The sequence below is a fragment of the Danio rerio genome, chromosome 21, assembly GCF_049306965.1.
Source record: "Danio rerio strain Tuebingen ecotype United States chromosome 21, GRCz12tu, whole genome shotgun sequence".
Lineage (NCBI taxonomy): Eukaryota > Metazoa > Chordata > Actinopteri > Cypriniformes > Danionidae > Danio > Danio rerio.
In genome coordinates, this window is record NC_133196.1 from 25,344,655 (window position 1) to 25,367,597 (window position 22,943).

General features: G+C 34.1%; 1 long non-coding RNA gene across 1 annotated transcript; it reads right to left on the reverse strand.

The window, feature by feature from the left end:
- Positions 1-3,169: 3,169 nt before the first annotated feature.
- LOC141379807 (uncharacterized) lies at positions 3,170-12,353 on the reverse strand. The gene is made up of 3 exons (XR_012396634.1): positions 12,286-12,353; positions 10,482-10,598; positions 3,170-4,029 (listed from the first exon to the last, which is right to left on the reverse strand). It is a non-coding gene; the product is annotated as an uncharacterized lncRNA (long non-coding RNA).
- Positions 12,354-22,943: the final 10,590 nt, after the last annotated feature.

Genomic DNA, 22,943 nt, shown 5'->3' on the forward strand with positions numbered 1-22,943 from the left:
TACACATTTTAAAATAATGCTCTGCATTTTCACACAACGCAAACATTTTATGAAAACACGCTGCATTTTCTCAGAACACAACGTAAGTATTTCAAGAAGATGCTAAAACATAACAGCTTAGCAGTGATTTAATTAAAATATATCATATCTTAAATATAATTTAAAAAAATTATAGAATACTATAAAGGTTGTTTAATGATTGATTCTGATTGGCTGATGAACATTCAGTGGTGTACAGTTCCATATGCATACTTTTTAGCCCATAACAAAACAAGCAAAGGCAAAGATACATAGTCAAAGATAATAGCTGCCTTAGCTCAAGCTTCTATTAGATGTGCTTTTCTTAACTTAAACTTGGTTTTGCTATAAGTAGAAACACTGCTGCCGGACACACATAATTCATGCACGCTTAATCTTTCATTCTCATAACTGCATTAATAACTGCTTTAATAACTGCATTAGTCTGCTTTCAATAGCTCAAGCCTTTCTTACTAGCTCTAAAATTACATTTTGGAATCAGCCATGGAGACTTTGGATGAGATGTGAAGGAAATAGTCCCATTGATAGGAGCAGTTTGAGTAGAAACACGACAATTTTCTTGAAATACAACATTTGAATTATACCTTTAGATGTGGTAACAATAGTACAAGTAGAATAATTAACTCTGGTCTTATTGAATTATTACAGCCAAGGTGTAGCAGGATCCTCCTCGGGTGTGCATTATTGTCTAATAATTCAGCAGCTCATCATCAATTATTCCTTATAGCCTGAAATTAATCAAATTAATAATCTAATAATCTAAAACAGTCTCAAGGCTATATAAAAATGTAAATTCCCTCACTTCCAGTAGTAATACTGTAGTTTTTGTAACACACCAAATTGCTGGACATTAACTTGCTAGTCAGGGTTTAAAGTGCACAAGCTAAGCTTTAACATAACAGCAAGAATTTTTTCCCCTTTGGTTACCGGCTTTCTGTCGACTTATTATAGCTGCATATATTAATGTAATGCGTTCTCATATTTTAATGTACAGTCCATGGATGGCAAATAATTTAACTTGCATTTAGAAACACCATTAAAAGAAAATGACATTGATGTAAGCTATTTTTAATTTGCAGGGTATAAGGTGGAAAATTTTTCACAGTGAAATAGTGACTATTCACCATCTTAAGTACTTTTAGATACTCACTTTGAGTTGTATTCAGAGCAGATACTTTTATCATACTTGCCCTACATATTTTGTCAGGTAAAGGTAACTTGATTATGATTTTTTCTGCACTTTCCACCACTGATTAGCTGTAAAAAAATATCTGTTAATTACTAGTTTTGGTATTTAGTGTTTTTTGTTTATTTATGGTTGTGAATATGATTATGGGATGTTGATCTCTGCTCTTTCAACTTTTGATTTTGAAAATTTATCTATACAGTTGATCAGAGTGATTTGTGTTGATATTTTCGTAGTTTGAAAAAATATAACGTACAAAAAAATAATGCATACAAAAATCTGTAAAATAACAAAAAAATGTACTGGCAGTTTATTAAAAGGTTTTTGCAGCACAAAATACAACACTAACCCAGACAATAGGTGCATCCCAAATCACATACTTATGTACTATTATTCTCCATTTTGCAGTATAAATAGTGCAAGTAGTGCATTCACACTGAAAATTCAAAAAATTATAAATACACTTTAAATCCCCGGATGATGCATTTATTCAACCCTTAAAATGAAGTGTGGAATGTTGGACACTTCACGCACTCAACGACTGCAGCTTGCTCACATAGCAGAAGGGGCAGAGCAATTGAGCGCGTATTATGCTGCCTCTCGATGGTGAATGCAGTTTTAGTCATGGCAGGTACAGGTATATTTGGTAAACCTCATTAGGAAAATGGTTTGAATTTCCGCTTAGTAAAAAAACCATTAGTGTTTCATTTGTGATGACACTGCATACATATACTATGCAGTTGAGTGTGTTTATACAAGTCACTTTTTCAAACTTTTTGGGGTTAAAAGTTGACAGAAGAAAGATCAAGGTTTTATGATGCTATTCAAAATAATAAATAATATTCACAAAATACATAAAACTGTTAATTTAGGGATGTTTTTACAGTGAGGGCTTTTTAAACGGCATTTACAGAGGTAATCTAAAATGAAAACACATTCTAAATGTGTCTACAGATGGTGAATTCCCCTCATAGCAAGGCAGTAATTTTGGCATTACATCTGCCCATTTATGTTTCTGCTGTTGTGTTTTTGTAATGCAACCAAATAATATAAAAATAAAAAGAAATCATCAGATGCACAAGTACATTAAGAAAGCTGAGAGGGTACATTTCAAGAATTCAAATCCAAAAATGTCATCTGAAAGCTCTTTCCAAAATTAGCTTTTTTTTTAGTCTGCATATGTTCAGTTATTACCTCAAAGCCAATAAAAATAACCTATTCATCATCATAAAAGTAATATTCCTGAGCCTATACAAAGGAGCCTGCACTGTAAAAAATGTACAGTGAGGGTACAATTTTGCTCCTAAAGGTAACAAAATATATAATTTTGTTCCCAAATGGGCTATAAAAGGTACAAACGTTCAGATTTAGATTTACATTTTTGTACATTTATAGCCCATTTTGGGTACAAAATTTTACCCTAAAGGACCAATTTGAGACATTTAAAAGGTATAATTATATATTGTGTTATCCCAGGACCAAAACTGTACCCTCAGCTCATGACAAGATCAAGACAATATATAACACTAATATAATGTATTAATACTAAAAATGAATACTAAAACACATAATTTACAAATATAAAATATATGAATTTATTGAATTAAATATTAACATAGTTTTTTTATTTAATGTTTTCAAGTGTATTTTTTTCTCAAAAATGTTTATAATTTAATGTATAATTTAATGTAAATTTAATCATTAAAAACGTAAATTCTGACCTTTGCATAACTAATTGTTTAAGACCCTAAATGAGATTTAGAATAAGGACCATGCAGAGTGGCAACAACATTTATTTATAGGCCTACATGATCATTCAGGTGGTGCTGTTGCTGTCTCTTTAAGAAAATTTGGCTTGTTTAGATGTTAGCCGAGTTCGTTACTGAGGCGGTCGAGTATGCTGGCTGTTTACACAGACCTTTGCACGATTTTCAAAGAAAACTCAGAGTAAACATTTACTGTCATCCCTTCTTTTATCATTCCAGAGCACACAGCAAAGCTCCACTCGTACACATCCATGATATTTTACTATGTGAATTACAATGAAAATCATGTTTTTCATTCTTTCTTCAGAATAAAAAGGCAGAAAAGAAAGAGAATCAAACATTCAAGTATTTTAAATAATCAGGTTGATGATCATGCTATGTAATCAATACATTGGAATTTATTTAAAAAGCAAGTGCACAACCACAACTAGTGGAATGCTCTGCAGTAAAAAAGGGTAAACAAATCATATTCAAAAGCTTTTTCCTTTCCCCAAACCCTCACTTCTACCTTTTTCATCTACATAAATATGACAGACAAAAGAGCTGACACACGACGGTGATATTTACGGTTCCATTCAGAGATCCTCAGACAGAACACGCAGTATCTGTCTCCACTGTACGGATTAATCATAAATGGGATTTTCATCTGGCGTAGTGAAGTGTGGCACGTAAATTACAGTCAGAAGGTTCACTCTTTTCAGCTCGCATCCTGATTGACAGTTCTGCCTAGAATAAAAACTAGTTTCAAAGCTTCATGGGGTCTGCAGAGCACCCAAATTGCCTCAAGACTGCAGTTCCACATTATGAGTTGTGAAGCTAATGTTCATCTGCCACCCAGGCCAAGTCAGCAGAGTTTAATGAGCCATACTGTATTAAAATGCCTCACTCGAGTGTGGCTCTTCAAATTCTGTTTTATTGTAAAAAGAAAATTCATTTTCTTCAGTCCCACTCTCTTTGGCGATGATTATTTCAAGCCGTATCAGAGTTTGTGGATGTATGCTCCCTATGCGGGGATGAGAGGCTGCCTTTTCAATAAATCTAGAAGACAAAATATTGCCTTTGAATGATAATGCCCAGCCATCTACAGTATAACAAAAGCTCTCATTCAACTTTGTTCTCCACAGTCATTATATCCCTTTATTTCTCATACACATTCACTCGAAACGTGGCTCTTCTGATGCCTTTTTGTAACGCAACCTTTTAAGCATTAAACACAGGTTAAATTTATTGTAAAATATCAAAAGCTTATGCTGACAGATAAGAACTCTTTTTATACCTCCATTTACTCCATCTGATAAACAAATATTTTTTGTTGTTGTTGTTGATATAATTGTGTTTGCATCAATTCATGAAAATGTAACTTTAGCACTAGTTCGACTAAAGACCTGGTGCTCCATCATACACCCGGCACAATAAGGCACAAGACATGTTTGGGGTGATTTGTTGCTATTTTCAGACCAGCGCCACCCTAATTTTCACGTTTTGTGCCACATTGTTTCAATAGCAAATCCGTTTGCACCACTTTGTGAACTCATGGGAGTGCTGGTTTAAAAAGGGAGTGTGTTAAGGTGCATTGTTGCCACATTGCTATTTTGAAAAACTGAAATAGACAGGTCCAAAATGCGTACACATTGCTTAATACACACAGGATATACAGCAATACACAAACATCTTTACATATGAAAAAAAAAAAGGATTAAAATGTTTCCACATGAATATAAAAACCATTACCTCCATGTCTGTTTGTTTTTTCATGACAATTTGCATTTATAATGTTGTATAATTATTAGCAGAATTATTTATTATGTGCATATTTATATTTGTTTGAATAAAACAAGTTTAGATTTGTCCACCTGCTGGGTTTTGGAGATGTATGCATCACCAATGTGTGTTTGGATAGAACTTATCTGAAATGTCTATTGTCATTTGTTATCTGAAAAATCTATTGCTTTTCCTGCAGTTCCCGGATGTAATGTTGAATTTTAACAGTAGAATTTGATCCACTGAATTCATGGAAGCAAATATTTGAACTGAAATAAAATGAACTGAAAATGACCTTTTGAATATTATACATTGTATTTTTAAAGGGTATTGAATATTTTGTAAGTGAAATCTGAAAATTTAATATGAATTATTGAATTTTTAAGTATGAAAACGTGTTTGAAATATTTTTCGTTGAAATATTCACAGCTTAAATAAACAGATATGTCAAATTTCAGGACCTAAAAATACAAACCCTGGAATTCAAGTCATTAAAATGCAAGAACTTGTTAATACGGTGTATTATTTTTTTCAGTTTGTGCTATTCAACAAGCTTTTTAATTCAAGACTTTTGGCATTGGTTTTGTTCCATACTGGTGGGGCCTCTGCCAAAGGAATCCTAAGTTTTGTTAAATAAAAAAATTGTTTAATAATACTCTTGTCAAATAAATGTAATTTAATACTAGTAACAATGTAATATGGATCTCCATGGTCTTTCTAGCAGACATGATCATTTTATTGCAATTACTGGATATGTTAGATGTGGGTTTGAGCTTAAAACATTTGTTTTATTTTATAAATGTCATCAACACATTCTATAAATCGTTTTGGTCAGAATAACAAATATTTTGATTATGATTTTTGTGATTGAATCAGGGTTATTTAACTAAATATGAACTCTTCTGAATATAAAACAAGGACAGTGTTGTCTGTTAATGAATATTAACATTTAGTTATACACAGATTAGTTCATGGCTTAAAATTTTATTATATAATATATACAATATTCTATTGGTCCATAAATTCTGTTCTGTACTTAATAGAATGTATTAGAGTCTAATATAATTGTTAATATGCTATTGGTTAACAACATTTCAAAAGTTACAAATCTACAAACTGTCGTAATTATAATATTGGTCTCTGCATATTGTTTTGGGGAATGTGAAAATGTTACAGTTAAACATTTCAAAAGTTTTTCAAAAATATATCAAAAGATTAAGAAATACAGTGTGGATAGTCAAACTGCTTTTCAGCATCAACAAATAATCCTGAAATGATGATTCAAATAAACTCTGACATAAACAGATCCATTAAAATACAACACGCAGAGATTTTTGGGGTTGAAAGCTACAGTAAATTTGAGACTGTTTTAATTATTGTCACATAGCTACTTTACACAGAAGGGAATTTGCTTGAAAGTCACTGTTGTGGGACCAAAATAAGGTTTCAGCAGCTGCCGCACTGGGCCAATTATGTATTTTGAAGAGTGTGAACATGGTGGAAATTGTACTGAACATACATGGCTTCAAGTCTATAACAAATATCCACTTATAATTTGAGTTCAGGGAAGCGCAGGGATGTTTTCGCAGCAGCAGCCTAATTGACTGGTAGAGATGGCACAAGTTTTTAGATAATTGCTCGAGGTGATCATTAAAATGAGTCGAGCACAGCTGAAGGGCTTAAACTCAAAGTTAATATAACAGGGATAAGGAATTTAATCATTTTTGTTTAATCATATGACATTTATTACGGTGAATACTGACAAGTAAAGAATAAAGATTTTCCTATTAATTTAACATCATTAGTAAGCCCTGGTTTAGAGTCTGTAGTTAGCAGTTCCTATTTCCCTTGTGCTTCTGATGAAATTAGATTCAGTCTGATTTACCGGACACATGTGTAATTTATGTGTTATTTCAATGTGCACTGGAGCACAAAAGTGAATGCCCATTAGTTTAGATTCATTTTTTCTACATACTCTAAAAACTTAAGGTTCTTTCTTAACATTCCAGAAGAACCCTTATCATAAAACGCACTTGTAATTCTGTAATGTAAAGTGTGTTTTAATATATTCGAGAAAGGTTATAGATTATCAAAACTTTTGTTGAACTAAGACAAAATTTTATTTTAAAAACTAAATGAAAATTTCAACTAGGGTTTCAAAAACCTCCGTTTGAAACTTCTTTTAATAGTGCAGAGGTATTAAAAACATGTTACTCTGAAAAGCCAGGCTTAAACCAGTTAAATCTGAGACAAATCATAAGCTAACAAATGTTAATTCAATGCTAATTTAATATGTAACTCATGAAACCACAGGCCAATCAATGTTTTATCCTATGAAACACTGCAAATTATGCATTTAAAGTGATATTATATTATATTATATTATATTATATTATATTATATTATATTATATTATATTATATTATACATTTAATAATTTACCTTCATTAAATGGCACGGTTGCAATGTTTGATTTAAATTAGCATCATCTAAGATTAAAATATTATTTACTTGAGGCTTCATCGTCAGTTTAGCTTAAAGGTGCTGTTTGTAAGTTTTTTACTCTTCGAAAAGGATAAAAATATTATAGTATGTTTGCAGACATTTAAGAAACATGCTAAGTGAACATTCTTGTTTATCTGAAAAACAAGATATACGTGCTGGAATGGTCTTTGTTTTTGTCACTTTAACCAGCCCAAAGTTAGTTTAGCCAATTATATTATATAATTATATTATGATAATAATTCCAGCACCCAGAGTTGTCTTGGTGGAAAACAACGTATTTCATTCATTCAGTCATAAAGGCTCTCAAATTATGCGTCCTTGACCAAAATGCTACCTCCTGTGGATTGTGACAGCCTTCGAAATGACATGCAGATTCAAGTTCCACTTAAGGTAGTTTCTAATTAGCAAATAATATAAATATTATAAACGTAAACATTAGGTGAGCAGGTTACATTGTAACTTCTGTTGTGGCCTAACAACACGCTACTTGAGGACATTTGTGTTAATAAGCAATTTGGTTGTTTGCACCTGACGAAACATGACAAAAATTCAAACACATCCATTCAGAAGCACAGAATAGTGCACTTACTGCACTCTAACAAAATGGTAAGGTTTACAATCTCATTAATACATATTAAACCTCTTTAACATTATCAAATGTACATGTTGAATCACTAATATGCGTTGACTTGCACTGAGTCACAGTTCTAAAGTTCCATTTCAAATGGTTTATTTGATTTTATTTGATCTGCTGCTGCTTTCGGTACTATGGCAATAAATGTCATATGAAATGGCATTCTAACTCACATTATTAGCATTCAACACTGAATAAAGCACATGAGGTGTGCATGAGGTCACCTGAGGTGATCATTGTCAATTTTCTGTTGTTCTGTTGAAATAGATGCCGTTTCTAAAATATATATTTCAGGTGTTGGTTAAAACAAACACTCCTTTTAATATGAAAAGATTCCTTCTATTGCGTGCCACTGCTATTGTCTAGAACATGATTTAAATAAGCCTCAAATCAGCATTCAGCAGGCCCGGATTGGCTAATCGGACGGACCAGTAGAATTACCGGAGGGCCGGTCCATTTTTTGGCCACAAGGGGCGGTCTCCTTAGCTGCTTGCACTCTCAGCAGTCGCACTTTTTTAATTTATTTATTTATTTGACTATAGCCTCACTTTTTTTATTCATTATTTTGCCGCAGCTCCTTTCTATTTATTTTCTTGCAGCACCATGAGCAGAATTCAGCCTGCTGGTTAATGATGACGTAACTATCATTTAACCCCAAACAGCGGCACCTTAGTGAATTTAAGAATCTGAATAATTAAAATTAATGAATATTATACCTGCTCAATGACAATCAGATTATTCACTACTTTAATAAATCTGACTAAAATCAATAACTTGATCAGAAATCTAAAAAGGGGAGAAAAAGATCAAGCCATCAATAGAAAGTACTACTATGGTTAAGAGTCTTGTAGATAACAGTGCAATATTAATTTTTTATTCCAAACACACCAGCGTAACAGTATCGTTGTGTTCCTGTGGTCAGCACATTGTGTTACGATGCCGCTGACCAGAGTTTGAACCTCACCCGAGTATTTTTTTTTTTTCTTTTCATTTTTAATGTTAAGACATATAATACTGTTAGGGTTGTTGAACATTTGAAGTTCTAAAGCAGCTGTTTTCTTGAAAAAGACATGATAGTGTCATTAGAAACTGAATTGTAAATGACTTTTAATATAGTCTAGTCTGCACTAAATAAAACAAGAAAATACACACATTTTCCTCCCTTGTATTTGTAAGTTATGCAATTTATAATATTGCTGATGGGTTTACCAACCGCAGAAACCTTCTTGTTTCCTTTCAGGGAATGGTTTTAATGCTGAGGACATGTTTTTAGAGGTTACTGTGACAGAAATGAGAGGCCATTCAATTACAAGCTTGCTGACTGGAGAACTTGCTGAATGTGAAGGTTTATGGGAAGCATCTCCCGAAGGCTGACGGTCAAAGTATGCTCTTGTTATTAGCATGATTAAATGTTAAAAGACCATCTTGGAATTTAATGCTACATACAATGGCACTAACAACTCCACAAAACAAACATCTGACTGATACCCTCTTCATAAAACTGAGATGATTAGTCGAAACACTTCGGCATCACAACCACAAGCTGACATTAATAGCTGAAAATAAGACTGTGTTTAAGTGGTGCTAAAAATAGCAAAAGCTCTAAATTATATTTTAAAAACAATGTCTATTGGAAAAAACATGACTACCAATATTTTTCCAGTAACATCAATAAGCACTAGATTTATGTAACAAAAGTATTGCAACATTTTATTTATGTATTTAACTTTAATTTTATTAGTTTAAAAATCATATCTTTAAGTTTTAGTTATTTGTCATTTTTTTCAGTTAAATAAGGTCTGTGGTAAACATAAATTGATAATACATTATTGTTTTGTTACAGAAACTCTAAACAAACAATGTAGTCTAGTAGCTTATTAGAATTATAATAAAAATAAAATAAAATATAAAATAAAATAAAATAAAATAAAATAAAATAAAATAAAATAAAATAAAATAAATACTTCAGCTTCAGTTTTTGTAACATGGACTCCAAGCATTCGAATCTAGTAACTTATTGGAAGCATAATTAAAAAATAAAAATAAATACAATAAAATAAAACTTTGGCTTTAGTTTAAGTCTTGAACAATAAAAAACATTAAATAATAATTTCAAATGTATTAATCTGTGAGCTATATTTAATAATAAAAAAATTAAACTGCTATTGCAATTACCCTGTTGGGATTTTTAAGTCATTTTTGCTGCTGACCTTTCTGCAAATGCATTTGTAGAACTTTCCCTACAATCTACAAGAATAGCTAAATTCAATTAAATTCTGAATCATACAAGATGATGCAATTTTATAGGAGAATATCTAAAGCAACTTTGTGTATGAAAGTTTGCACTGCATTTTTGTTGCTGCTTAAAACATCTCAACCCATTTTATGCCCGTGTTGTCAATAGATTATCCACACCTGATAACCAGCATGAGCTGCTTTTGGTAGATTGCATTGGTCATCATGTAAATGAGCTCTGTGTTCCTTAATTTGTGGTATTGCTCAAATTTTGCACTTCCTTCAGCACTTTCTGTGGCATTTTTAGCTTTATATATTTTCTGTTATAACAAAAGCACAATTTAGGAATGCCTACCTTAGTGACATGATTTGACCACTAGCATTTCTGAAAAGCAAGACTTTCAGACCCAAGCTGAGCAAGATAGAAAGCATCAGTGGTAATGAAGCCAAACTCTATCAGGTGACAGAAAACCTAGGGAGAAATAAAGCTCAGTCAGGGAGCCAAGAAAAAAAAAAAAGTTACAATTTTACTGTAGCTAGGAGCAGATGGCTGGCTTAACGGTGGCATTGAAGGAATAGTTCACCCAAAAATGAAAATGTATACTTCCCTCACCCTGGAGGCATCCTCAATGTATATGGTATTTTTTTCTGTCAGACAAACATACTCTGCATAGTTTTACATTTGATTCAGGTTCTTCCATGCTGAATAATGGTGTTTGGTTAGTGGGCCTTGGCACATAAATCCATCATAAAAATAACATGCATCACAGGGTTAACACAAGTCTTAAAAAAAAGGAATCAATGTGTTTTTGCAAAAAAAAAATAAATAAATACATATATATATATATATATATATATATATATATATATATATATATATATATATATATATATATATATATATATATATATATATATATATATATATATATATATTTACAACAGTTCTGTCTGGTTCTCAAATGTGATTGGCTGATAGCCGTGCGATATTCTGCAATGTCAGAACTCCCACAGCCTCTTTACCCTTTGTGTATTACTCCGCCCACATACAACCAGCAAAAAGCAGACACTAAAGCTCTAAAGTTTAAAAGATGCACGTGTAACTGTCACGTGCATTGGTGGGGGCACTAAGGCACGAGACCGCAGTGCCGATATACAGCCATATCTCACTGCTACTCGTGTGATATTGCTCATAAAAATAACAATAAAAATTAACAAGACTGTAATCTTTTTTTAAAAATGTATTTTTGACCTTTATTAAGTCAATAGAATGGTATTATAGACAGAAAGCGAAGTGGGAGAGAGATGGGAAATGTCCTTGAGCTGGGATTCGAACACAGGACGGTAAAACGGTACTGCACCATATGTCAGCAAGCTAAACACTAGGCTATTGCACCGACACATGACTGCAATCTTATGGGAATCAATTACCATAGACCAACTGTACTGTAATACTCATATTCATTCATTTCCTTTTCGGCTTAGTCCCTATTAATCTGGGGTCGCTACAGCGGAATGAACCGCTAACTTATCAAGCACGTTTTTACGCGGTGGATTTCTTTCCAGCCACAACCCATCACTGGGAAACATCCATCCACCCACACTCATTCACACACACACACACACACACACACACACACACACACACACACACACACACACACACACACAGTTATTAAATAATTAGAAATATTTGAGTTACAAAAACACATACAGTAGATCCACTTCTTAGGACATACATTAGCCTCATGGTTTAGTTGGTTTTGATGTACTTTTGGAAACTCAAATCATTATTAATCATGGAAGAGCCCAAATAAAATTGAAAACTATGTTGACTGTTCATTTAAATAAAGTCATACATCAAAAGCAAGTAATCTATGCGAAGACTTATTTTTTGGATGAGCTATTTCTTTACAAATGAGAATACTTTTTGATAGATTTCTGGTTTTATTGGGTCTTAAAACCAAGGCTTGAACTTGGGTCTCTGGTGTAGCGGCTGGACAGTTTTACCACTGAACCGCTTCATAATATAAAAGCTACGCAAGGACATCCAACAGAATCCCTTCTCAGAGGAATTACCAGCATTTCAGGCAGCAGAAAACAATTCACCTCAAAACAAGACAGCAGAAAATAACAAAAGGAATGCAAAAACATCTTACAAGGCAAAGATCAAGCGGTCTTGCTAACCCAAGGCAGGATCACAGTGTTCAGACTCAAAAATCAAGTCAGAGACAGAGGAACAAACACAACTTAAATACCATAGTGGAAACAAGGCACAGGTGATCTGGATTAGGCTAACAAAGACACATGATGAAGAAATAATGTACAGGGGAAAACAGAGACCTCTAGGTTCATGGAGATTAATTACTTTATGTTGACATTGAGTCCTGGTATGGCACGTTTAAGCTTGCCACATAGATTTCACAAAGATCTATCTAGGGTTTGTTCCACTCTACCTTTACACAAATACATAAATGAACTTCCCTTTCCTCGTTCTCTTGGGGGATCCCCATCACCAGTTTAAAGTGTGTTCCACTTCATCAAATGAATGAGAGGTAAGCTACTGTAACACATACCCTTGATCCCTCGATTTTGACAGAGAGAGCGAGTCAGCTTCAAATGTTCACTCCATCACCTACTGTATGTCCCAAAATGCAATGAAGTTGTGACATCACACCAGTGTTGTTTCCAAGTACTTAAGAGTTTAAGACAGGGGTGCCCAAAACTGGCTCTGGAAGACAAGTGTGTTGTGGAGTTTAGCTCCAACCAGACCCAAACACGTATGTAAAATATTCGAGATACTTGCTTGGACCTAAAAAGAAACGCTGTATCACTGCATATGGGATTATAAATAAATACAGAACTTCTGGAAAGGTGTAAAAGAAATGATAGAAAACATTTTTGAGGTTAATATGCTAGTTTGTCCTTTCATTTTTGTTATTTAATTTATATCTCAAAAAGATCAAGTTAAAAAAGATGGAGCTTATATTCATAAATATATGTCTGCAAGCGAAAAGGCTTATTTTCTTATATTGGAAAAGTATATGTGCACCAAATATAGGCCCTTGGCTGAAAGGGTCTCTGGTTCGAGCCTCGGCTGTGTTAGTTGGTGTTTCTCCCGGTGCTCCGGTTTCCCCCACAGTTTAAAGACATGCGGCAGCAGTACACAGGCCTCATGTGTTAATGCTGCGTATGCACCAAAACTTTGTATACGCCAGGTTTCACAGTCCTGTTTGGATTTACTAACTATGAAATTAACTTGAGAATGTTGGTCTGCACCAACTTCATGTCTGGCGTACGTGTATTTCGTTATATTACGTTAAATTACACACTACAAAGTATCGCACCAACACATGTGAAAAATATTCCTATTAACTGATAACTGATAAAATGGGTTAATTGACACAATTTATTTTTTACCAATTATGTGATTAAAAACATATAAAAGCATTTGCAAATTTATACAACCCTTAGTCTATGGCAATGGCAGTGTTGGCCTTATTTGAGGACATTGTCAATGGTCGAATCCGAAGGGAACACGTTTTTTAGGGATCACCGTGATTTTCTGGCACATGATGATGACTGGCTTATTAGCCGTTTCAGATTTCCAAGACATAACTTGGAGCTCTGTGTTGAGTTGGGTCCAAATTTGGAAAGAGAGACAGCGAGGAGACTCCAAGGTGGCAGGGTGCATGATGGGTTACTTCTTGGTGAGTGATGTATTTAAAGATATTAAGTTGTTTTTTATTTTTAATTTTATTGAGCGTAATTATTTAACTGCATTTCATGAGACTATGGTTATCCATTAAAGACGTGGCTGTTAACCCCCCTTAACAACCCACAAACTGACCAAGAGTGCAGATACAATAATGCCCATTCTCGCACTCAATCAGTTGTAGAGCGGGGGGTTGGGCAGCTGAAATGCAGATGCCGCTGCTTTGATAAGAGCGGAGGGATGCTGCTATACTGCCCTAACAAACTGTTCCTCTAATCTGTGTCTCTCACAGACTCCAGACAGTTAGTGTCACCCACAATGGAGGCAACTTTTTCCTTAAAGGGTGTTAGCTCATCATCCCGTTTTCCTGCCTGTTCGGTCCACACTTTAACAGTGCACCGCTGGTCTCCTCTTTACCTGCACCTTTACATCGGACCATTTCTTTTTTAAATTCGTTCACAGTACGCTGTTCAGACCCCACTGCGTTAACCACATCAGCTAAACTCTCCCACTCTATTTTTTTTCTTTTGTTATCTTCCGGAGGAAAAACATGCAAATAGCAGTTTTTCTTCAGTCCACTCCTATAGGAGCACCTTCAATTCACATTCTGTGAAGTTACTCTTCTCTTTGTTGTGCTCAATTTCACATTAATTTGGATGTACAAAGAGAATACGCGTGGGATTCCGCGTACACAGAGTTGCATACATTAGATTTTTTTTACATGCACATTTACAGCTTTGTCCGTATGCAATGTTTTAGTATGAATTCAACGCAAGTCTTTGTATATGAGGCCCCAAGTAAAGTGGGTAGGCTAAATTCATTTTGGGTTGACAATTCATTCTGCAGTGGCGATAATTAAGGGACTAAGCAGAAAAGAAAATGAATGAATGTATGAATGAATGAATATATATATATATATATATATATATATATATATATATATATATATATATACATACATGCATACATTCAGTGTGTGTGTGGCAGAAAGAGTAAGGAGGGGTAAAAAATGTTAAATAAAAAATCTATTTTAGAAGCACGTTTTACTGAGAAAAAAAATCAAATTTGCTAGTTATACAAGCAATGTTTTGTTTGATTTGAAAGCTGCACATTTTTCTTGCTCTATACTAAACTCCCAAATGTGTTCTCAAGTGTCTTGAGTGCTCACAATTAAATTAAGAATCCAACTGATATAAGCTTTTTCATAGAAAGGTGTTGAATTCTGACAGAGCATACGCCATAAAAAAACAATTAGGTTCCACTTAAAACTAGCAACTGTTATACATCCAATCTCACAGTTTCTGAAGTGCAGCAGGTGCGTTCTCTTGATTAGATCATCTGTAATTACTATTTTAATTAAACAGCCTATCTGAAGCAAGATTTTCAAAAGTCACTAAGAGTGGCTAGGGAATGAAATAAAGAGGAACAAACAGGGGAATCTGAATTCTGAGAGAATTGGTCACAAGAACAGAAGCACGACAGTGAAAGAGTAAGAAGCAAAACAATGCTCTCGAACAATGGCAGCAGCTCACCAACAATAGCCAAATAGTTTTGTGGCTGATGTCCAAGAAGCAGAAAAGCCTCAAGAGTAAACAAAAGACAAACTCCAAACACAGTCCCACAACCCTCTCACACCGAGTATCCCGCTTCTCCCAAGGTATCCGAGCGCAAACCGTTTATTTGTTTACAATCCGCTCAGTGCTTTGTCATAACGGCAGTTAACTGTGAATTTACTGTCGCATACTGTACGTTTTTGATAACATAGTCAGCAAGTCTACCCTGGGACTCATCGTTTTGTATGAGGACTCTGGGAGGCAGATGGGAAATGGACCGTGGGTCTTTAGCATAGTGAAAAACGGCAGATGACTGACAAGGGAATTCTGTTGGCTGTAAATGTTTCCCGACTCACTAGCTCATTTACAAAGGGATGCATAATGATACTTAAACACGGGAATGATCTGCATCAATCCTATGCCTGTCTTCTTCCAAAAACTGTGGAACGGATCTTAAAGTGCAAATTACCCCAGTGGGACATTTACTGACAACTGATGTGGAAGGAGAGAAAAGGTGAGCAGTGGAGGATGATCTCAGGTTTTGTGAAGACAAGAAATATCAGTTCTTTGCAGGAACTTAAGAAGGTTTTTAAAGGTAAATTAAGGACTTTAGAATGTCTTTCCCAAATGACCCAAAAGAATGATTTAAGGGGAAGACAAAATATCAATAGGCTACATGTACTGTATGTTCTTCAAATGTAAATTGATGGAAAGAACAGAGCGAATTGCACAGTATTGCGAACACTTCAAAGTTTGAAAATACAACTTCACTCCAATTTCCATCTTTTTAAAAAAGGCTTAAGGCTTAAATAACAAACACTTGAATAACAAACTTTTACTGTAGTGTCTGATTAGTAACTAAAGACTGAACTGAAACCCACCTTTACTTGATACTTTTACTTTAATAATTAAAACAAGCAGTATCTTCCAATGGTGTACATTGTTGCATCTCACATAAATGCATCTGGATTAAAAGATGATTGGATGTGTACACTGGAAATCATGTAAGGAAATAGTTTGTTTCAGTGCTTGATGCAACATACACTATAATTCCCAGACTTTCTTTTAAGATCTTTTAAAACCTAAAATTATGGAACCGTGAAATAACACTTATTATGAACTTTAAAACCTGCCTAAACCTGGTTACAATGATTTAAAAAGTAAATAAAGACTTTTTAAAATAACAAATAAAGAACATTTCGTCACCTTAGAATTGTAAGGTTCTATCTGATATTAAATGACAACTTACTTACATTATGTGATGTTTTTTGAAAGGTTGTTTACATTTTAAGACTTTTTATTTAAAAACAAATGAACAAACAAACAAACTCTAACTTGGCTCTATAAGGTTTTTTTCTTTGAGCCAATCAGCATTTCAGTTGCACACACAAAGACCAATCAGGATCAGCTCTCTGTCATTTCACCGGATTGCTCCATTGACAACAGGGGCCTGTTCTTCATGCCTCGCTTAAATGATCTAAGATGATTTGGCAGATCCTGGATCTTTTAATCTTGATAACTGATCTCTTGCTAATTTGGTTCTTCAAACAAGTTCGTGAATCAAATTAAAATGTCTGGATAAACTGATCTGAGATCGCTGCATGTGTTGTGAAGGACAGATCTATCGATCCTCGAAATCATGATCAGCAATGCAGCTGATTGGCTGACGGCACAGCAGCGTAATGACATAATTTGATTAATATTCAATTATCTATGTGAGTAAAATTACATCAAATTTGCAGTAAACGGTTTGTTAAATATAACACGCAATAATCTTCCACGTTTGTTATGAGCGGCAGGCTTTACACTTTCATGGTTCAAGAGTATTCATCATGTATTTCAATGCATATCAATGTATTTATATATTTAGAGAAGATTTTCTTTATTATAGTAGCTGCTTTAAGTAAAGAAGTCGGTGTAAAAAAAAGCATTTTGATATTGGTAAAGGTGTCTGCAACTTTAAGCATCAAATCACCATCATATTAACTGCCAAAACATGTTTATGACAGCATAAATGTATTATTGCTTTTAAAAAATCACATATTGTGCATGTCTAGTATCATACACAAATTGTACAAAAGCGATCTAAAAAGTACATATCAATAAGTTTTCTCTTTGCACCACCAGGTGGCAGTCTTTGTACTTTCATTTCGTGGATGCAGATTACATAAGTTTTATTAATATTTTATTTATTTTATTAATAACTATAACTTTATATAGGTTTAAAAACAATTATTTTCCCAAGTGTATATGACTGCTACTGTAAGAAGATATCAGAATTCGGTACATACTTTCTGTATTATCTTTGCTTGAACTGAGCCGATCTAATCTTGTTTATATTAATTAAACCTGCTTCTGACCAGGTTTGAGCTAGCAGAACTGTTGCTATGACAACAACTCTCAGATCAGTTTTGAAGAATGAAACAATCCTGGATCATGTCAAATCATCAATAACCAAATCCAGCTAACTGAGTAATCTACGTATGAAGAACGGACCCCAGGAAAGACCAGAAATAAACACAAATCAGAGTGGACTAAATAATGCCACACCAAACTAAATTGAGAAGAAACCTGAAACTGAAAAAAAAAATGGTGTTTTAGAAGATTTTTTGACACTCAGATGAAAATGTTACATTTTAAAGAAACAGGAGCTAAAAAAATGTATATATTAAATGTGAAATATTTTTATTTGTGTATATATAGTCAGTGAATCATTTTCAGTGTTTCTTAAACTTTGTTAAGCAATTTGCTTATTGTCTGTTTTTTTTTAAGTCTTTAAATTTGATATTAGGCATTGAAGGGCAAATACTTAATTTAATTCATAAAGCATATAATTCAATAAATTTAACTGAATACTTCATATAAAGCATATAATAAAAAATATCATATTAATTACATAAAATTAACATCTGCACTGAACAAAATATTTAGCACAGCCTTGTATCCTTAATTTGAACATAAATCATCCTAAAACATTAAATAAATGTTATAGAAAGTAAAAAAATAAACTTTCTCAAACATCAACATATTGTTACAACATTTTTTAAATATTAAGCATACTGATTGCATTTTCCTGAAAAGTAAAGCTTCAATTAATGATCTGCCAGATAGAACCTTATAATTCCAAGCGAAAATGACTTTTTAGAATTAGGAGCTTCTATCTGCATTTTCCCTTTTTTTTTTTTTTTTTTACTTGCAAATTTAAGAGAATTTTGATAATTTACATTTAGAGTACATTTAGGGTCTCTGTCATGTTAATGCATGAAAGATAACTGTTACACACATATTATTTGCTTAATTTAGCGGGAAAAAAACTTTGAAACTCAATATCTCAAAATCATTTAGAAAGCAGACAGAGCCTTATAATTCCAAGGTGATGATTTCATGAATAGTTAGAAAAATATGTTTGTTTTTTATTTGGGAGCACACAATGAGAAGCATTAGCAATATATCAAATGTTGAAAATACACCTTTGCATCCATCTCCATCACTTTGTAATCCATTTTACAATAAAAAAAATGCTTAAGGCTAAATAACTTTGCTACAAACATGTGAATTTGGAAACAACTCTTACTCTACCCTCTGATCACACAGTCTTAATGTCTAATGATTTTTAAATCAAGGCATATTTACTTGGAAAGCAAAATTACCTTAGATAAAAAGTTGTTTATACTTTTTTAAAAATAAGCATTATTTTTTCATGTTTCAAGCATAAACTCACTTAATTTTAAGACTTATTTTGTTAATTTTTTTAACTCAAGTAAATGTATCTTGATTTAAGGATGCTTAGATATTAATGTTAAAAAACAAAAAAAACAAAACAAGATATGAATTATTTGCAGTGCATGCAACATTTAATGCCATAACGTCAGGAAATCAAGATCTTGTGCTCTGATCCCTTTGGAGACCTTTAGTTGTGGAATAACACCTTTTTAAGCTCCACAGAAAAACCTGTCAAGCATTCTTTTTGTTGGATTGGATATGAGAAGTAATCATTTCATATGTCCTGCTAGCAAAGTGTCCGAGCCATTGCCATTGCCTGGGGTGATGCTGACATGCGCACAGATGCACCCAGCCAAAAGGGAGAACAGAAGATCACTGCCGCCAGATGGAATTAGACATAGCAGTGTAAATATGTGGGTTGAATTCAGCGAATGTGTAAAAGTTCATTAGTAGTTCCTTAAAGTTAGCCACTAAACTTTTAATAACTCGGATGTGGGCGCAGATACGCTTGCTAACCAGGACCTTCCAATTAGCTCCTAAGCGTTCTGTTCTTCTGTGCTCATGTGTTTACATACACTTTTATAAACACGGCTCATTTTAGATCTAATTTAGGGAAACATAATTTTGAGTTAATGATAATCCACAGCTTTCCAGTGCAACTGAATATTTTTAGAACACAATCAAGCATTTATAAATGCTACTATAAGTTTTGTGTGTGTGCGTGTGTGTATGTAGGTTTTTGTCTATCATTACCTTCTCCTAAGACTTCTGTATTGTTAAACTGACACAACAAGATCTCAAAGGAATAGTGCCTTAGGACAAACTAACAGCTATTAAAACCACAAAGCTTGTAAACACAGACTGTCTGACATTATATTCTTGCTTTTTCACCCACACTTTGGTTTTAAATAATTAACAGCAATAGGGTATATGTGAAAACTACCGTTAACAACCAAGGCCGTGCAAAACTCCCCTACCAGGCTACCGCAGGTTTTCAGATAACATAATGAAAAGAATATTTTTTGCGCAGGCGTGTGTGCCGGTCGCTAGTTTTTAATGAGTTTGAGGTGATCGTTTTTTTCTGACTGCCTGTTTGCTTTATGTCTTTTTCTGGTTTGATCTTTAAGTACGTATACTTACTGTTTATTCTAATTTAATTCCTGTAACTTCAGCACATTTCTAAGAAATACATTATCACCAGTTGTGATTCAGTTCATTTAGTTTGTAAAAAGTGTTTGAAGTGCTCGTTTTTCGCGCAAAACAACAGTTGTGAAACTGTGTTGACATCTTTAGCTTGTTGAAAGTCATGATTAGAGTGGTCATGCAGGGTTAAGCAAAACTTTGAACTGATGAATTGGCTTTTTGGTACTGGAATCGGAACTGGACATGATAATATCTCCACAGGATGAACTTAAATGACAGGAAGAAGAATTTACTGACAATTCAAAGGATTTCTGTAAAGCATAAGTTGTTATTTTGTTTTTTTGACAAATTATAAATATAATCGAATCCCAAATTTGACTTAATTATGCCTAGAGGGTGGAAAGCACCCTCAAGCGAAAGCAAGAGCACCCACAGTTAAAACCCACTGCAAAAGCGTTTTGGAGATTTAGCATATGCTTCAGTGTGCATGGCTCAAGAATGCGAGTAAATGGTCATATTTTGCAACCTTTTTTTATGCCAGAGAGACATAATTTTACTAGAGGTCCTGCTGGTGCCATTACTGATTTACCAGACTGATAAGCGCTGACTTTTTGTTGCGTGTGAGATCCATTGGTCTAAAACACACCAAAAGCAGAGTGACACAGCTGTACATGTTTGAACTGCGAGTGGCATGGACCAATTATCAGCTCAGTTAAAGGTGATGTATGTATGTTTTTGAGTATTCCACAGCATACAAATGTTATAGTATGTTTACAGAAATTAAAAAACATGATAGGTGAACATGTTTTTCTAAAAAGCATTTTTACAATTAGTTATTCTGCATTTAAAGGTGCATTCTGTGTCGCAATTTCTATCTTTGTTTTCTGCGTAACCCGCCCACCGCTCGTTTACCCAATTATATTGCAGCACCATGGGCTGCCTTGGCTGAAAACAGTGCATTTTATCAATTATAAGTTATAAAATCCACATGAGGTAGTTTTTATTTTGTAGACAATTACAAATGTAAACAGCTCATCTTTTCACAGTGTAAGACTGGGTTCACAACAAATATAGACCTCGATGTTACTTGCTCTTGTTTACTTGCTGGATGTTTAAAGCTTAAGTAAACTTTCTGCTTTTGTTGAATTATTTGCATTTGCAAGGAAGACACAATTGATGGAGAAAGTTTTCCAAAGTTTTGCACAATTCACTTCATTAACACTTCCTAATAAAGGTTTGCCTATTTAGACATTTGAGTTGACTTTGTTTGTAATCCACTGACCTGAAGAATTTCACTTTTGGCTTACTCTGGTTGGTGTCATCAGGTAGCTAGCATATGCAGTACTTCAGTCTGAGGAGGGAGGCTAGGTCAAAAAAAACATCTAATGTTGAGCTGTACATTATATGGATGTAGGGATGAAAGGGATGGTAAGGGAACACTGGGATAAAGGGGAAGAGAAGTAAGAGGATAAACAGTAAACAGGTAGAGGTTAATCGGGCGTCCTACAATGATGCCCAGAGACTCTGAGTGGGGGCACCGTCTCTGTAATATTTTGGTAGAGTGATTGGAAGAGAGGATTATAAGATTGTTAATGGAAAGCAATAAAATAAAGAGAGGGAGGGTGGCTGTTACAGTCATATGTATATGCCTGTTTGTTTTGCTTGTGCGTGTGCGCTCTCTTTCTCTCCCTCTCTCGCTCGCTCGCTTGCTCCCTCCTCCTCTCTCTGTCAGTTCTCAGGTTCGCCCATTTCAGTATCCCATTCGTCCGTGAAAACGTCAATCTCAATTACACCTTGTGACGTCATCACCTTCACAACCAATCAGCACAGGAGCTCAAAGTTTAAAAGGGATGCGAGCGGGGAAGCTCGTTCTGCTTTTGCTCTGCCTTGCTTGCGGTCTTTGCTTGCCTTTGTGTGTGTTTTTGGCTTGTTGTTATGTGCTGTGATGTTGACGTGAACTTAGTTTTGATTTTGGTCTTGTTCTTGTGTTGATCGCTGTTACCGTCTTGGATGTGTATATGTGGCAATCCCCTGAGGTCTGTCTTCAGCCTGTCTCTTGGATTCGAGGAGTTTAGAAGTCACGTGACATACATATTGCATCACGCAGATAACTCCACTGTCTAAACACACTAGTTTAGAAGTGAGCGCCACTCGCTGTAAGTTTTCTCCATATATTTGGTTAGAAGAGTAGATTAGTTATAGCGTGAAAACGCTGAAGATGTTTTGTTTGTTTATTTTGTATTAGACAGTTTAGAGGGAAGTTATTAGTTAGAATTGGGGTTTTGTTATATTTCTTTCATTTATTTGGCGCCACTTAACTCTCGTTTCCCCCACCATCTTTAATCTATATTGATTGATTTATTTATGCTGTGAGATCTTGTAAATATTACTTTATTCCTTTTTGACTTCCTTTCACTATTGTATAAATTCACTTATTTTTGCAGTATTTTGGTTGTCGTGTTGATATTTTGCCACCAACTGACCACAAAATATTATCACCTTAAATGTTACCTTTTAAACCCTAGATACCAAAACTTAAAAGTCGTAACATTTAAATGGGGGCTCGTCCGGGATCTCTTTTTAATAAAAGAAACCTGAAATTGTGATAAGTTTTGTGTTTGTTGGTGGCAATTGGTGTTAGTTTGTGTATTGTACATTATAGATGTTTGCGGAAGGGTATCTT